Below are 19,151 nucleotides of genomic sequence, written 5' to 3'. Positions count from 1 at the left end.
GCAAAAAATCTTGATGACAAGAACTGGGAAACCAATAAGATAAAATCTTGCTAGATGAATGGCTTTGCAAGCTTTGGGGCACTGCCTAGGTTCTTTAAATCATTTATTTTATAAGAGTCTGGGAGGAAATTCAACCCTTTGACATCTTCCAGGCCAGTCAGGTAGAAATCTTTAATTATGCTATGGAACTTTAGAAAGCACCATGATAGTTTCTAATTCCTTGCCAGTGTTGTGACTCATTTCAGCTATGCCATGGATATGCCATGGAAGTAGTTGAACATATGTTTAACATCTCACCCCCAAGACAGCTTTTCCTTCATTTTGTTATTTTGATAATCAATGTAACAAGATTATGAAAGCAATTTAAAACAATAAGAATATTGGTTATTTATATTTGGTTGGATATATTTGGTTGGATTCAATCCATGAGCAGCGATTTTCTAATTGATATGGTACCCTTGGATTCCACTTCTCATTTCCCTTCTCAGCCACCTTTACTTGGGGGCAAGGCTTCTGGAGCATTGGGGGAGATAGAGTATGTGGGGAATTCAGGTGTGAGGGAAATCAGTTGACATTGCTTCTACTTCCACTTCATTTCATGGGGATACCTAAATGACACAATGGGCACTTGGCATTTGTGATAATAGAAGAAGGTGAATACACCAACATGGACCTCATTTTCCGAGTTGTTTATCAAAGATAGGATTCCCTCATCTAGTCGATGGACAAAAAAGGCCAATAGGGCAAAGATAGGGCTGATCTTGGAGTTACCACACCTCTTTGAATAAAAGAAAGCCTGAGTACAGTCTGTGTTTGGGGGGGGGGATTAATGTTTGGTGTTTCATCGTGTTTTTAATATTCTGCTGGGAGCCTCCCAGAGTGGCTGAGGAAACCCAGCCAGATGGGCAGGGTATAAATTTAAAAAAAAAAAATGTTGTTGCTGTTATTATTCCAACAATCAACTATGCTGAGGATATGCCATACATAGGGAATGACTTCCATTAACCTATCTAACTTTTGCTTTTGACTTTTTCTTCACTCTTTCCATTGGAATGGAGTGAGTTTTGTGGATTCCTGTATAAATTTATGTATAATCCATTCTGAATTATAGCGTCTTGTGGATTCAGGTGTTCTGCAAACTTAAATTATAGGTATATATGAAAAGTGCCTTCAAAACTGGAAAGTTTGTAAGAGAATTCCGTGGAAATAGGGAAAAGAGTGCAAAGTGGGATTCCCACCCCCAGTAAGTCTTGCCTTTCAGGCAAAACTTTCTAAACTAGGACAGCCATGCCTTTAGAAAGTGAATGAACATTTTGCTATGCAGCTAACTCCTGTACTAGCCTTATCTGCTATTTATCAGATGGCATTACCCATCTGACAAATAAATCACCCTGCCTTCTAATCCAAAGTAGATAATTACTTGCATGTAACTTGGATTCCATTCAGAACATGATTGATTACAGCCAAAATTGTATACCATGATTCATCAATTGATAATTAGATCTCTTCTCATTGAGCACTTCACTTGTGTCATTATGATCAGTAGGTGATAAAGGCAAGGGTTGCTGATTGCATATGTTCAGATAAAACAATAACTACAGGGTCCTAAAAAGCTCACAATCAAGTAATTGATTGGTTCCCCCTTCCTTTTCCCTTTATGCCCTAATATTCTCAGCATACTTTAGGCATATATACCTCTTCTCATTTTGGGCTTGCTCCTAATTTCCCTATCAATATTATCTGAAGATCGAGCCAGAATGCAGATTGATCTTACACTGATGTGATATTCATGGTTCAGTTTCTGCATGATTTTCTTTCAACTAGAAAATGACAACACTGCATGTGACGAATGCTCTGTGTTTTGTTTTTTGCATGTCTGAATGTGTAAGGGGATGTTGGAATTCACACACAACATGCACACACAGCATAGTTTTGTGGTGAACCTTTTGACAGCTTGGGCATTTCAAAGACTTCAGTCTCTGGTGTGATTGTTCTGATGAGCAGAAACTAGGATTCCAAATAAAAAACTAGATTCAAGTCATACAAGAAAAGTTCCCCATAGAATGATTTTTGATGTTAGAAATATATATATGTGTGTGTGTGTGTGCACATACAAAATATTGCTCCAAAAACCAGTTTATGTGACATTAATGTTTGATGACCACTGCTTAGATTTCTCTTAATTGGCTCATTAAGACAAAATCATTTATATGGGATCTCTGCCAAGGAGCAGAGTTTTTTCCAAGCAATGTGCCAAGTGGAAAAGCGAGAGAAATGTCTGGCAAGCTGATCTTAAGCACATATGCTTCAAAAAAGATCCTCTAATGAGTTCACTGTAGCTTACTTCCAAGTAAATTTCCTCAGAATGGGAGCCATAGTTGCGCAAAAAAGGAACGGGCAAACATTAGAGAGTTAAGGTTTCTAGACACAGCATGGGTCCAATGAGCCCCCATGGGAAGAACAGGCTCAACCCAGAATTGAGCAGCAGAGTGAGAAGGCCTCGTCTAGCAGGTCATCTGAGTGGGAGAATATTGCTGATTAGCCAGTTAGCAAATATCAGAATACATGTGTAGGATAGAATGCTGGTTTGCACAATCTAATAAGGATGGGATCTACTGCAGTGATTACAGCTTCCCCTAGGTGCATTCACACATTCAAACACATTGATGGAGCCAATTCAGTCTTCCTGCTAATACATTTGCAACATAGCAACCTCCCCACCACTACCATCAACCCATCTGCCAGGAAGGTAGCATAGCAACTCCACACACAGTTTTGGCAAGTCATTTCCAGATGTTCCAGTATGGACACATATATATTTGCCTTGTAGTAGGCAATGAGTTTTCCATGTCTTTGAATGTGTAGAAAATGTTTACTACTTTTCTTCAGTAAGGAATGTAAGTTGAGTGATTAATGTGCATAACAACTGGCTGTTATGCACATTTATCAGTTTTCATGGAGAATGTGCATATAATCCTTCCCTGAAGAGGGAATTGTGTACATTTCCTGCTCAGTATACATAATCATCAACAGGCGTGCATATCTCAGCTGAATTTTGTACATTCTCTGGTCAGTATGCATAGTCTCCAAGAAACATGCCCTTTTCAAATCCCCCCCCCCCGAAGTGTACAGTCTTTGCTTCTTCCTGCTGCTTGGCTGATCTCTGGAGCAGTCTGCTGTGGGCTACAATGGCCAGCTGTTATGCACAGTATCAATTTAACTTACATCCTCCTTAACATGTACACAAAATAGCTGCATATTTGATCAGAAACCATTATAACTTAAGATACAAGTGCATAGGTTTATATTCAAATTTTAAATGCATTAATGTCAGCAGCCTTAACGATTTCAAAGAAAGCCTATTTCATGGCTAGGATAAATAGGATAATAAGCCTCATAAAGCTTATGAGTCACAATATGTGTGAGTATACTATAGCAGTAGTTGCTTAGCACCCCCCCCCCAGAAATAACAGCCAGCAAATCAATAAATAATACCTTACATTCCTGTCAACTATGTGTATACCAGAATAATGCACTCACTAATGAAAAAAAAATTGTAAAAGGGAAAATAGGGGTTGGTAAGTAACTTTCAATTTAAAACTTAGTAAACTATTCCTATGAAACAAACATGAATAATGTATGTATAAATTAACAACAGTTTAATCAGTTGCAAATGCAAATACAAATACACAGCACATAATTCTAGCATAAGGTGACAATTATAGAATTTTCTGTTGAATTGAGGAAGCAATTACAATTCTGTCACTAGCTAAATGTCATTTATGATAATATTGCTCACTTTAACTGAAACTTTCATTGAAAAAATATTTATAAAACATATCAGGATAAAACACAAAATGCAATGGTCAGACTAATTATGTGATGAATTTTGAAATACGTGAATGAAATAATTTAAGTTGCCTACGCAAGTAATGTAAAACGTATGATGGGATCAAATAGCAGTTGTTCTTCCCTTACTTTCATGTTGTCTTATAATCATATAGCAACCTAAATTCAGCTTTTTCAGTAAAACTAGTGCTCTGTTCAATGTTGGAGTATATTACTGCCCTTATTTCAAATGTTTAAACATCTGTTCTGGACCAGTGCCAGCTCTGAGTGGTCCCTGGGCAAATATTGCCCCTGGTATCCTGCCCCTCCTCACACCCTGTACAACACTGGTGGGCTGTATTCAAAAGGATATATATGGAGGTTTCCCCCATCCTTCACTTGCTCCTTACTTATGGTAGTTATGAGTGAATTCCACTCCAAATATTCAGAGGCAACATATTTTCCTCTAGAAAGAAATGACTCTTCAATCTAATTTCCCACTCTGCTTCTAAGGGTGCTTATACCTTTAATAGTTTAATGCCCAGAAGATGACATTTAAGCTAACGTCAATTTAGTTTAGCTTCAAAATAGCTTGCCAGCTCCCCAGTTCCAGCAATGGCCTCTACATTAGGATAAGCCTGCTCTTGGGAAATGACTTGTTATAGCCCTACAAAAATGATGATATCTTACAGTGGTGTCTGGTGAACTAATTTCCCAGGTGAGACTGGGAGCAGTCTCTGAGATGCAATCGAGTGAGAGAAGATTCTGGTCTGTACTTTTCAAGGTCAGGGGAGAGGCAGGTAGGCAGGGGCACCCCAGTCAATATAGTACAGAAACATGGTTGTTGGCTGAATAGTTTCCCCTGGCACAGATACAGGCTGCTGACATCAGCAGGGATGACTATATGGGCTGACATCAGCAGGTGGCAGAGCCAGCTGCCATACACATCTCTGATACAATGGCTGTTGTCTATTCCTCTCCACCCATTGAGTGAATGAATTAAGAGAAATGGGAGAAGAGGGCTGGCTATACCCTACAACATAGGATCATTTTCAAATAAAGGCTTTGCCTTTTCTGTCCTTCATCTGACTCTATAGAGAAAACAGGTGAGTGAATTGCAGGAAAGGATGGTTCACCTCTGGCCCTCCAGATGTTCCCCCCAACTCCCATCAGTCCCAGACATCATGGCCGCAATGGGCAGTGATGATGGGAGTTGTAGTGCAGCAACATCTGAAGGAGTAAAGATCAGCTGCCTGCCTGTTCTACAGGGTACATTCTCCCCTGCTAATCTCTCCCACTGCATATCTACTATCACAGAAGATACTTAAGGGACATAGGAAGCCTGCTGGATGAAACCAAAGGTTATCTAATCCAGCATTCTGCTTTTACTGGTCAACCAGATGTTTACAAGGAAACTGTTACATTTGGACTCAGTTTCTCTTCTGTTAAAAAAAAATATTTTTAGAGGTTTATTTGGTGTTAAAATAGTACTGATACAGCCTTTTCAATGTCTTAAAGTTAGACATCTGCTTCATTTAAAATCAGACCTTCCAGTGATCTGATTTAAACATTTTTTGATTTCAGATCTGTAGCAGCCATGTTTAACATGCCGTATTTCAGAGTCAGGCATGGATTACCAAACCTCAGCATCTGAAAGTCATCAGTTGATATTAAATAGCAGTGTCTACCTTGTTAAATGGAAGGAATAACCATCAACGCATAATGCAGACCACATTTAATGAGTTCCTTATGCTGCTTTTTGGGATTTACAGTCTTGGTTAACCAGTAACAGGGACTGAAAAATGTTGCCTACAATAAATGTGTCTGTGCATCATATTTACTATCTTCTTGGCTAACTTGTACATACAGATGATTTGAAATATTCAAATTAAAAGTTAGTTGAATGCCACTTTATATCTTTGACAAACTTTTACCTCAGAATACACGCTTTAATGAACATGATGAAGTGTGGTTCATTAATTTCAGTAGGTCTACTCTCAGTAAAACAGTTGAATACCACCTGAAATTTCCAACAGTAAAGCTGCTAAGTATGTCTAGAAGAAACATGCTGACAGATACCCACATGTCAATTGCTCATCAGAAACCCGATCAATGAAAAAACAGCAAAATCCAATGTCAGCCCATGTACCTGAACCAATTCTTCCTGCAGTTGAGGAAAGTTTCTGGGGGGGAGGGATGGGTGAGAGAATTCTCTTTGAGGAAGCTACATAATTAACTGGGTGAAGAATACCCTTCCGTTTGGTATGATATTACTGTTACTAGTGCCTGTTTTTGAGACATACTAACTATTCAGTGTCTAGATTGTCTTTGGAGATAATAATATAATGATAAATATTTGTTGTAAAGTCAGTGTTGGGGAAATACAATAAAATTGCAAACTCATGCAGACATGTGGCAAACTGAACTTAAGATTGGGAAAATGATAAATAAGGACCATATTCACACTGTACATTTAAACAACTATGATAGCACTTTAAACACCTCAAATCTCGGAGTATTAAATGGGGTTTGTTAAGCCACTTTGGGAATTGTTACTCTTTGAGGGTTATAGGGGTCTCCTAACAACTCTCAACACCCTTAACTACTACTCCCAGAATGCTTTGGGGGAAGCCGTGACTCTTTAAAGTGGCATCATAGTGCTTTAAATGTATGGTGTGATTATGGCCTGAGAGGAACTGAAACTAGTAGATTCATCTACTCCTCATTGTAAGAAGTCATTCAGCCTGTCCTGGTCCCATTCTGACTGTCCCTTAGTCATTTGTGAAATCAGGGACCTGAAAGAATTGCAGCATCCCACAAGTTTGGTATGTATTTTGTAGGAAAGAGTAATGCTGCAATAAACTTTATCATTAGAATTCAAGCCAGTAATTAGAATGCACCTGAGAAACAAACACTTCACCAAAACAAACATTATTCAAACATTATAGGTATTTTCCCCAATATATGCATGTTTATGCACATTTCCCCTGATATGTGCATTTTAGTACACATTGCTTTGGTTGGACGGCTCATCACAAAATTTGCAGTGTGAATTATGAAGGATAGCTAAGTTTTGGCTCATATATTTTTTCAGAAAATTTGAATCAGGTAGGCACACCTTAAAATGTGACTCAAGTAACACTTTACACCATCAGTGTCTGTGAATACCTAAGGGTAAAAGTTATATTCTTTCTGTTAATTTTATTTGGGTTAATGGGTACAAGATTAAGCAACTAGGATAGAAAGATTCAGACATTATAGTGATAAATTATGAGTATTCCATTCAATGTCTTTATGACAGTCAATGACCAATATTCAAAAAGAAACTTTGTACAGATATATAAAACAACACCAAACAAAACAAAATAAAGAATCATTATAGAAGAATAGAATAGAATAGATTCTTTATTGTCATTACACAAGTGCAACATTGTACAAAGTGCAACGAAATTGGATGCCATCCCTTAAAACATCAAAAGCAAAACAACAACAACAACCAAACAAACCACATTCCAGCCACACCCACACCACAACCATCAAACTCCCAGGTCACACTATCGAGTTACAGCATTCAAAAAGGCCACAGCTCTTGGATAGAAACTGTTTTTCAGTCTATTTGTCTTTGACTTGATGTTTCTATATCTCCTGCCAGAAGGCAGTAGTGCAAACAGACCGTGTCCCGGGTGAGATGAAAATTACTAATAATTGTATTGTACTGTAGAACACCAGGCATAGAAAACAAAATTGTAAGTTTCCCCAAAATTAGTCCCTGGTGAGTTTTGCATTCAGCAGCAGCATAATTTTTCGCCACCCTGGAAAAGATTAATGTGTTGTGATTGAAAAGGAGGGGGAAAAGGATAAAATGCATCCAATCATCCTGGGAATCTCTGTAAAAGGGTTCACTCTTACAAATATTACAATAAAAAGAGCAAGGCATAAGAACATGAGTTACCAATTCTACCTCTGCAGATTCAAAGGGACATTTATGTTGACTACAGGAGATCTTTTGGGAACCTGCCCTCTAGAACCACTGATAGAAGAACATACCAGAGTAAACATACCAGAGTAAAGGTACCATGGGTTTGGGTTTTTTTGAAGAGAGAGCATGTAAAGATGGTTTGATTGCATGTACCGTATATTTTATTTGCTCCCATGCCCTATGGTTTTGTGCATTCTTCAAGGCAGTCATTGCAAGATTTGAGGGATATCCTGTTCCCCATACACATAACCTACCTGGGGAGGTGGTGATTTCCAAAATATCTCAGGCTCCCTCATCACCGCAAATAAATTTGTAATCTCCATTTTCCTGATAAAGCAGCTGTCTTCCTGGAATTTTTGCCTTCACTCATGGCAGCCTGACTTCTATTTTTAACTTTCCAAGTGACTCCTCTGTCAGTCTCCATTAGTGATACAGGGAAGCTAACAACTTTCTTATTTTAATTAATGTATAATATTCTGTTTGTGTGTTGAGGGTGGCAATTTAAATAAATTTGTAGAGACTGTGCAATTCCTCCTGAAGTTTTCTTTAAAAAAAGAAGCTGACACTTGCACTTAACAAGTCATTAGACTCAACATGCCTATGCCTCATTTTCAACCTTATCATTGCCACCTAATGTATTCACTGCAGTAGATAAGAGCTGGAGTGCATTGTTCTCTTATCTGTTGCTACTCAAAGGAAATCTTTAAACAGCAGACATGTCAGTTTCACCACTGGGTGTTGCATTTGATCAGACTGGCTGCCACCAAAGTCCACTGAAATTAAAAGGACCTCTGCCCTGATTTAAGATATTAGCTTTCATCTGCTTGCTAAATGCTCAGCCCTATAAGCTGCCAACCTTGTTCTTCCAAACGAGAGTTACTTAACTACTTTCTCTTTCTTTCCCTGAACATCACTGCTTTGTTGGCAACCAACAGTTCATGTGAAGTATCCAATTGGATTGGACGGAAGGTGAATGGTTGTCTTCAGAAGCCGCTTGCCACTGTGCTAGCTTCCCAGATGGGCTGCTATTGCTATGAGGAGGCATGAGGTGGCGGAGAGCTCAGCACGATGCAAACACAATGGCAATGGTGTCACATTACCTCCACCAGTGTGACTGCACCATGCTGACCTCTCTGTCACCTTGCCACTCCCACTCTCCCTTCTAGTAAGCAATAGTTCCACTTTAGCTAGGGAGCTGCTTCCGGTTATCTTATTTTGATTTCACCAGGTTAAATCAGTGAATATTAAATGTACCTTGGGTGATGTAGGACAGATAGGGGGAACCTTTGGCACTCCAAATCTTGCTAAACTACAACTCCTATCAGCCCCAGCAAGCACGGTCAATAACATGGGGTGATAAGGTCAGCAACATCTGGAGGGGCAAAGTTTATTTGCACTTGAAGCAGAGAAAAAACAAACAAGTTTGCAACCCTCAAGTTACTTATACCCCAAAATCTGGGGAGGGGAAAAACTATATAAGGTCCATTAGTTTCAATGGGTCTATTCTGAATTGGAATAACATTGGCTACAACCCAATAAGGGAAACAAAAATGAATTAAAACATCAAGCCTTCAGCTAAGAGCTTCAATTTATACTGTGAGTTAGGGGCCCAGGGCATGGGGGCCAGATTCAGGACTGGATACCTCTCTGCTGAGCTCTCAATTATTTCATCAGGACACAGTCATTTCCCAGGCCACATCCCACACTGGTCTTCCTTCACTACCTCAAGAAGTGCTGTTGCCTAGCTTCAATATGTCCTTAAAATGTGGTAATGGCTGTTTTTTGCCTAGATGGAGGATGAAGAGATGTGTATGAGTAGAAACTTTTGACTTTTGCATAGCTGAAATGTAGCCTACTGTACAAAGATAAGTGTCACATCAATTCCACTGTCAATTTTTGCCTGTGGCCACTCCCACTACTGGCTGCCAGAGATAGGTGCACTCATTGATTTTGGTTTTAAGGGAAGTGCTTCCTTTGACCTTAAAAAAAAGTCTGTGTCGTGGGGAATAATGATCCTCAGGATAGCCAGCTAAGGATGTCAGGAAACCCAGGCATCCAGGAAAGCCATATTGTGCAGACCACAAGAGCCATACTCATATAATGCAAGGTCTTTCAAAAACAACCCCCAGGCCACTTTGAGCGTAAGGTATGTGCACCAAAACCCCTGCACCCCATCCAGGTCCATCTCCTGCATCACATTTGATAATTTTCAAATGCCATTTCATTTCTCATTAATTGATGGAGAATGGAGGGAGGGAGGGGTGATAGTATTTTAGCATAGCACTAGTAAAAAGGCAACTTGTGCCCTTGATCAGTGTTTCCCAAACGTTTTTGGGCAACGGCACACCTGTTAGCCGGAAAAAAATCTCGCGGCACACCACCATTAAAGCCCCGCCCCGTGACGTCAGCGTGCAGCGTCACGCCGGGAGGGACGCACAAAAGCGAAAGTTTTTTCCCTCCCCCTTGCCGGGGTGGGAGGAGGCAGCAGAGCGAGGGCAGCTGAGGCGGCGGCGGCTGTTGTGGTGGTGGCGGCGATAGCGGGCGGAGGAGGGGGCGGCGGCGGGAGTTGCTGCTGCTGTTGTTGCTGCTGCTGCCCGGACATGCCGGCCTCCTCCTCCTCCGCTGTCTCGCGATCCTCCCTTTTGCGCGTGCTGCCCCGCCGCTCGGCACCACCACCGCGGAGCCGCCCCCGGCTCGACGCGGATCCTCGCCGCCGCCGCCGCCTCTCACCGCCCGACTCGCCTGCCTTCCTCCCACGGCACACCAGCCGATGTCTCACGGCACACTAGTGTGCCGCGGAACACCGGTTGGGAAACACTGCCCTTGATCATCCCTAGAAGAGAGATTAAGAGGACTGCATGTACTCCTCTGCTATGTGCAGTGAGCTTTTGTTATGCATGTGGGTTCCTGTTCATTTCAATGAAGGAGACAGATAAACATGCTCAATAAATTGCAGCTGCAGATCTGCTGCATTAGAATGAATGGAGACTCCCTTGAGGGTGAGGAAGCTGATCACTCAAGAATAAATATTCTGGTGTGCTGGGAACCATCAGTCAAGCACTTAATCGGCAAATGTATATCATTCAATCACAATAGGTGATAGTGTAAATATGTGCCACTTTATAAAAAAAGAACCTCAGTTATTTCTAGAAAGTCGGGTCCTCTTTCTTTTTCAAATGCAACAACAGCACGACAAAGTCTGCATGTTTGGGAATCTGTCCTCATGGATCTTACAAATAAAGACAGTTTTTTTAAAAAGTGTGTTGTGCTTACAACTAAGCATGTGTTTGCTGAAGGGAATATAAGGATTCCAAAAACATGGGGCTCAGTTATTTTACACAAAAGAATGGCACACCAAAATAAAATTAAATGTAATGAAGGCAGTTTGCTCTTGATGATATTTAATATGCCAATGCAGCTAAGTGACTGAGTTCTGAGCAGGAGGACACCCTCCTCCTTATTTTCCTATACCCCATTAATATATCTTTATAAAAGCTACTACTTTATCAGATAAGTTTCAAGCAAACAGCAGAGAGCAGCACAGAGCTATGAGTCGGGGAAGTAAGCAGTTTCTTTAAAATGCCAGTTGGTGGAGGAAGCAAGAACCAAGGAGTTAGCACTATTTCTCCCCATATTCACTAAAGCAAAGAACATATGTGTTTCCTGTTGAGAGGAAAATGGTACTGAATGGTGACGTAAACCAAGGGAAGCCTTGTTGTTGAGATCTACTGAGCATGAAATAATCTCTCAGGTATGTGGAGCTTTCACACAAATCCATATCTATCTATCTATCTATCTATCTATCTATCTATCTATCTATCTATCTATCTATCTACATCTGAATCGTAGAGAAAAGCAAATCTATCTGTTTCTAGTCCATGTCAACTTTCACATGTTTTTAGCTATCATAATTCTGTTCCATTCCATTATAGAAATTCCATGTGGAGAACTATGTACAGTTCTGGTGGCCTCATCTGAAAAAGGATATATGTAGATCTGGAAAAGGTTCAGAAAAGGGCAACCAAAACGATCAAAAGAATGGAATTATTCCCTTATAAGGAAAGGTTGTAATATTTGGGGCTTTTTAATTGAGAAAAAAATGGTTAGTAAATTATGAATGGTGTGGAGAAAGTGGGTTGAGAGAAGTTTTCCTCTCTCATAATACTGGCATGTGGGGCTGTCCAATGAAGCTGAAGACTGGAAGATTCAGAACAGAAAAGGAATGCGCAATGCATAGTTAAACTATGAAATCTGCTCTGCAAGAGGTAGGAATGGTCATAATCTTAAATGTTTTTTTAAGGAGGATTAGACAAATGTATAGATAATGATGATATCAAGTGCTACGAGCTATGGCGGTGATGTATCATCTCTGGTGTCAGGCATCTCTGAATACCAATTTCTAGGAAGAGTGCTCTTATGGAGAGCTCCTGCTTGCAGGCTTCCCACAGGCACCTGGTTGTCTATGGTTAAAACAGGATGATTAGATAGGCCTTTGGCATGATTCAGCAGGATCTTCTACTGTTCTTGTCTTTTTATATATTGATATCACAGGATAATTTACTGTAACTCATTGAACTACAGAAGAGCAGTAATTACAGAATTATTACGCAATACCTGGAAATCTGAAATGGACATTTCAGGTGCAGATTTCATTGATAATTAGGGATGCTTTAAACAGTTTAAGTTACCATTTAATATAAAAGTGCCAACAGGTTAATTCCTATTTATATATTTTTTTATTGTATAGTCTTTTGGGTAGCTCTTGCAGTCAATAAATGAATCAGACCCCTGCAGCCAGCAGAATTGAACCCTCCTGCTCTGGAAGAAGGGTGAGACACAACATTCAATTCACTTGCCCAACTGAGAGGAGCAAGGAGAATATGCTGTGTCTTACCTGAAAGGCCCCAGGAAGTGGCTGGGTAGCAGCAAGCATGAAGAGGATGAGGAGTAGTGATAGGCAGTCAGTGTCCCCCTCCTAGAAAAACAGGTGCTGGTACTTTCTGCTTGTGTGGTGGCACCTCGGTAAAACCACTTCTTACTGTTTGTAGCAGAGTTTTCCCCGGAGGCAGAGGACAAGAACAGGAGTCATACTCAAATTCTTCAGTCAAGAGCTTCTTTATTGCTTGACTGGTTGCCCAAGCATTTCTGTTACTATTATATACAAGCTATTTACATCCCTTCTCTATCTCTCCAGCATGGTATAATCTCAGTCCAGTAATTAACAATCCTGACACAGCAAAACTCACAGTATCAGCAGCACACATTGTTTTACTTCCAACCTTGTATGCTGACAGTGTGTGTGTGTGTGTGTGTGTGTGTGCTTTCCTCGTGTGGAAATTGCAGCCTGCAACTTCCTCCCTTTATGTGCACTTCCAGGAAACATCAATCAAGCCTAGAGTGCCACTCCTACACACTAAAGAAAATTCTGGAACCCTCTTTATAGCTTCCAGGAACTTTTATATGTGTCTTAAAGAATGTTTTCCTAACAGGGCAATGCACCACACCCCCTGCTACATCTGCTTTGCACGCTCCTTGAGTGGTTTTGCCTGGCTGGAATGTGCCCTTGAGTTTTTATCATGCCTCTCGCTTGCCTTGATGGAGGAAAGAAAGGGATATTTGTGTAAAAACTCAGGTTCCTATACATGTGATATTTTATGTGTTACTCCACTACCTTTGCCTTTGACCCTGACCAATGCTGGCATACAGCTGCCCAATTGAAAAAGGTTCCCACCCCTGCTCTAAGGACACAAGTATTTGTTATGCAAGGGTAGATCAACGATACAGGGTGGTCCATAGAGACTAGGACTGAGCACCTGATTTGTCCAAATTCCAAACCAAATAGGATACATTGGCTTGGTGGTGGTGGTTTGGCAGAGTCAAATGCAGATAACTCTGGATTGGGTTGGGTTGCCCATAGCAATCCAGTATTGTCAGGGGGCTGTCAGTGTGGTGTCAGGTGAGAAGAAGGAGAGGCAGGCAGCCTCTACCTTGCAAGCACATTTCCTGCAGGGACACACTGGGGAGGCAGAGCCCTGCAAGACTGAACCCTCTAGGAAGCATCACAACGGGCATCCATTTTGCAATTCTCTTGCAATAATAATAATAATAATAATAATAATAATAATAATAATAATAATAATAATAATAATAATAATAATTTATTTATACCCCGCCCATCTGGCGGGGCTCCCCCAGCCACTCTGGACGGCTTCCAACAAAATATTAAAATACTGTAATACATCAAACATTAAAAGCTTCCCTAAACAGGGTTGCCTTCAGATGTCTTCTAAAAGTCTGGTAGTTGTTGTTCTCTTTGACATCTGGTGGGAGGGCGTTCCACAGGGAGGGTGCCACTACCAAGAAGGCCCTCTGCCTGGTTCCCTGTAACTTGGCTTCTTGCAGTGAGGGAACCGCCAAAAGGCCCTCGGCGCTGGACCTCAGTGTCCGGGCAGAACGATTGGGGTGGAGACCATTTTCTTGCCCAGCTCCATTCAGCACATCAACAGCTCCTTTTGCTGAGCACAAATATGGGTTTGTGTAGCTGTTCAAGGCCCACCAGAAAAAGCTCACCAAGGTGGGTGTCCTCCTAGTCTACCCAAACACCAAGCTTGATGAACCCTGTTCCTTCCTACCACTGCCTTGCATGCAGAAAGTAGCAGGTTCAGTCCCCAGCATCTCTGGGTAGTGGTGGACGAGAGCCTTGTCTGAAATCCTGGAGATGCACAGTCAGTCTGTGTAGACACTGCTGAGCCAATGGTCTGACTCAGTATAAGGCAGCTTCCTTTGTCACTATGCCTGCTTTACAACAAAATGTGTCAGAAACAAATGCTACCACAATACAAACTCAACAAGAAGGAAAAGGGGGGGGGGTATAATGAGGTGGGGTGAAACATAATCCAAATATCTTATTTTTAAAAAAATAAAGGAGCAAGGAAAATGATATTTTGTGAAGGTCAAGGCTATACTCCAATGATAAACATGAAATAGTAGCTTCTTCCAACCGAGTTTTATAATGAAATCAAGTTCCCAAGGAGGAAATGATGTGCATTATGAAGTTCATATTACATTTTGATGCCTTGTGTCAGACTTCATATTGCTGCCTTTGAGCAGGACAAGGCACTGATGTGGTGGTTTGATAAAAACTGCCATCTGGAACTTCTTCCCCTTCCCTTTTCAAAGAGAGAGATGGGGTGAGCATTTCCACAGCGACACTCTGTAAAACTAGCAATCCTGCCCACTTCTCCAATGCTCTTAAAGTTTTGCTTTTAGGTACCTGCAAGTCCTTTCAATCTTTTTAGAATAGCACTAAATCTTTTATTTTTTAAAAGATTTGTATCCAGTGATAGTGAAAAACCCACACTGTGAACTTTCATGAAAAATCCATTAAAAGCAACTATTTCTCCAAATAAAGGATAGCATATATCCACGCACAGAAAATTTCTGCTTTGGCTTAGTATTTATCAAGTTGAGAATAAATGTTAATGCATACCTGCTAATGTGAAGTGGTATGAAATCTGATGAACAGCAAAAACATTTTGAAACTTGAGGTGGGGAGATTTTGTGGATTAAAACTGCTGGGCTTTGGATTTTCCCTTATTTAGTATCAATAGATGAACTCCGAACCACAGGTTTTATCCATCTCTCCTCTTTGTCTCCTTCGTTATCCCCTTCCTATCCTATATAAATGAAGCAGCTATTTATATAAAATTATACATTAATTCTGAAGTAACAGTTAAAAATGGATCAGATTCTCCTCTGCCATCTAATGCTCTCAATTATGCAATATATGTTTTTGCCAGATTCGCTTTAAACAGAGTTCCTTAGCACTAGAACATGGAATTCATAGAAGCATCCAGTTTTGTCACTTTTGGTGGGAAGGCGGTGTTAATTAGTTCCATTTTGCTTCACGAGAGCCAGTGTGGTGTAGTGGTTAAGAGCGGTAGTCACGTAATCTGGGAAACTGGGTTCGTGTCTCCGCTCCTCCACATGCAGCTGCTGGGTGACCTTGGGCCAGTCACACTTCTTTGAAGTCTCTCAGCCCCACTCACCTCACAGAGTGTTTGTTGTGGGGGAGGAAGGGAAAGGAGAATGTTAGCCGCTTTGAGACTCCTGAAGGGGAGTGAAAGGCGGGATATCAAATCCAAACTCTTCTTCATTCACTTATGTTGTTGACTATAGAATCTGGAAGAATTCCACAATCAGTCTGGGTCCACGCAAAGAGAATGGAGGAGAAATTGTGTGATCCTCATTTTAAGGTGAATTCTTTGCTTCTGGATTCATGTGGCCCTTTTCCCAGTCCCCACACCCTCACAGACACAAGAGAGGGCCTTCTCTGTGGCTACTCCTAGTTCTTGGAACTCCTTCCCTAGAGAAGTTGGACTGGCTCCCTCCTTGTTGTCCTTCCAATGGCAGACAAATACCTTCTTGTTCTAACAGGCTTTTGGGAACTGACTGCTTTTAATGAAAGGGCGGGTGCCAAGCTATTTTTATTGTAATTATTTGTATAGTTTTTAATATATTTTACATATTTATATATAATGCCTACTCATTCTTCAAGATTTTTTTGTGGTTTTAGCAGTTCTTATTTTTATCTATAAGCTGCCTTGAGTCCTGTTAGGCACTCAGTATGTGGGATAGTAATTAATTAGTTAATAATAACAATATATAATGTGGATTGGAATGGAGCTATGTATCAGTTTACAAATGCCTCTGAATTTTGCAATGCAGTTTGGGTTTTAAAACAATGTATGATTTACATGGAGAAAATGAATTTAAAAATATGCATTTTAGGGGAACTGCATTGAAAAGCATAGAAGCTGTGAATTTTAGGAGAACACATACGAATTGCAAACTTTATAGAAAAGTGCATGCATTTCAATTGCAACATTTCCCCGTACATTTTATTTTAAATTTTGCAAACAAACACAGGCTGGAACAGATGTATCATCGAGTGCATATGAAACTAGCACAGAACAGAAATAGGCTGCTCCAACCATACCTAACTATGGCCAGCTTTCTTTGTGCAAATCTGAATAACTCTGTTCAGAGGAACAGATCTTCACGGGTCACCATCTAGAAGAGTTTGGATTTGAAGAGTTTGGAATTGATATCCCACTTTATCACTACCCTAAGGAGTCTCAAAGCGGCTAACATTCTCCTTTCCCTTCCTCCCCCACAACAAACACTCTGTGAGGTGAGTGGGGCTGAGATACTTCAGAGAAGTGTGACTAGCCCAAGGTCACCCAGCAGCTGCATGTGGAGGAGCGGGGACGCAAACCCGGTTCACCAGATTACGAGTCCACCACTCTTAACCACTACACCATACTGGCTCTCTACTCTACTCTACTTGTTTTCAGAATGGGGCTCAACCACACCTCAGACTCACCCAAAAGACTTCTGATATGGGATGCACTTTGGCGGCATTCCTAATAATTGGAGATCATAAAGAAGAAGAAATTACAGCTCTGAGCTTGTACCCGCAGCTCTGGGATTGTAAAAACAAGGTTTCCAGGTTAAAGGCAACAATCCAACACACAGCTAAATGCACTTAACCCCATTGATTTCAGCTGACTTAAGTGTGTTGAACTTTGTGTTGGTTTGTTGCCAAACTATGTGGCTTTTAGATGGACATAATCTCCACGACTCCTTTCCTTAGAAAATAATCATATTTCTCAAGGCCTGCAAAATCTCTGTACACTTGGCAAACCAGTTCATATATTAGAATAATGAAACACTGCTGAAATGCCACGAATAAGCTACTTTTTGACTTGTTTGCACTAAATTCATACTGCAGATAATTTGTCCATACAAGATATTATTTTACAATTCTGATTTGTAGCACCTGCTCCCTTGTCACAGATGATCTTCTTCCCATGTAACAAAAATAAGTATTTTTAAGTATGCAGATTTTTGGCAATTGTCCTGGGCTCATCCTCATGATAACTGCTAAGTCTTCTGGTCGTATGCAGCTTAATTGAAAATCTTCTTGATACTGAAGTCAACTTCAGGATTACACTTCTGTCATTGCTGTTATCAAGGGACTCAGGCATTAATAGAGGTTCCTTGTTAGGCTTTCTCCTCCTCACCTTGGTTTCTCACATTACCCAATTGCTTTGAGATTTTTCGACACCACAGCTCTAGTGTCTGAAATAAATCTAACTGTGAATTTTCATTATGGAACACAGACTAAAGAAGAAGCCAAGATGTGTGCAGTTTCTTTTCCCTCCATCATATCCTTTACAAGTGGAGAGACTTGCCATCAGTGACTGGGATGGACTGGGCAGAGGAAATTCTTTATTTTTTTCCTTGCTTCTCCACTCTTCTCCTTCAGCCTCCACGGCATTTGACTGGCAGCTCTCCCTGTGAGAAAGGTTCCAGGAGGTCACTCTAGCTTCTACACAAATACCAATGTGTATTTATTAGATACATTTATTACTTGCACTTCACCAAAGATCCCAGGGTGAGTCACATATTTATTTATTTACTATTTTATTTTATTTAAATACATTTATAAACCGCTTAATATTTCAAAATTAAACAAATCTCAAAGTTATATACAATCTCACTAACTAACAAACATCATTAAATAAAATATTGAAACAAAAACATGATCTCAAGTTAATAAATGACAGTATAAAAACACATAAATGCAAATAAAACAGAAATTCAAAGGACTCGCCAGGATTTTAAACAGTCCAATCTAATAAAATAGTATGGCTAGACCGAATGCATGCTTAACCCCTTTTCTGTCTCTTGCTTTCATTTGCAGCCCACAAGAGTGAAGCATCATTTAATCATACATGGTTTGAATATCGGCCAGTGGCTAAAATATCAGTTTTACAGCTCTCCAATTTTTTTATTACTTTCATTAGTTCCAGAAGTTGGGAACACTGGGAATTCCTTTTTGACCATGATAAAAATAAAAAAGAAGTGATTTCAGTCTCCTTTCCAACTTGTCTGCAGCCTTAGAGATTCAACTAAAGCAGTATTATGAGGAGTAGAAAGGGAGGAAGTGACTAGCTATTCCATAACTGCTCCTGATAGTTTACAGAAATATAAAGCAGTGAGTTACTGCCATTGTGAAACCCAAATCAGATCTTAGAGAGACATCCTCCTGCCTTGCGTCTGTCACCCCTGGAAACTGAAGCTGATTTTCCATCTTAATCAATGTTATCTCTGCTTGAACTTCTATTGCCATTCATCCTTGACCCAAGTATTTACTCTTCCCTCCATTTGTTGACTGACCCCACCCTGTGTGTATCCAATGGAAAATCTGAAAGTGGCTCCCACATGTTTACAAATGGATGCAGAAGAAGCTTTTCTATGTGATGATCAATCATTTTCT

This window comes from Podarcis bocagei (assembly GCF_964188305.1).
Source record: "Podarcis bocagei genome assembly, chromosome: 6".
NCBI classification, from domain to species: domain Eukaryota; kingdom Metazoa; phylum Chordata; class Lepidosauria; order Squamata; family Lacertidae; genus Podarcis; species Podarcis bocagei.
This window is presented reverse-complemented; position numbering follows the sequence as displayed.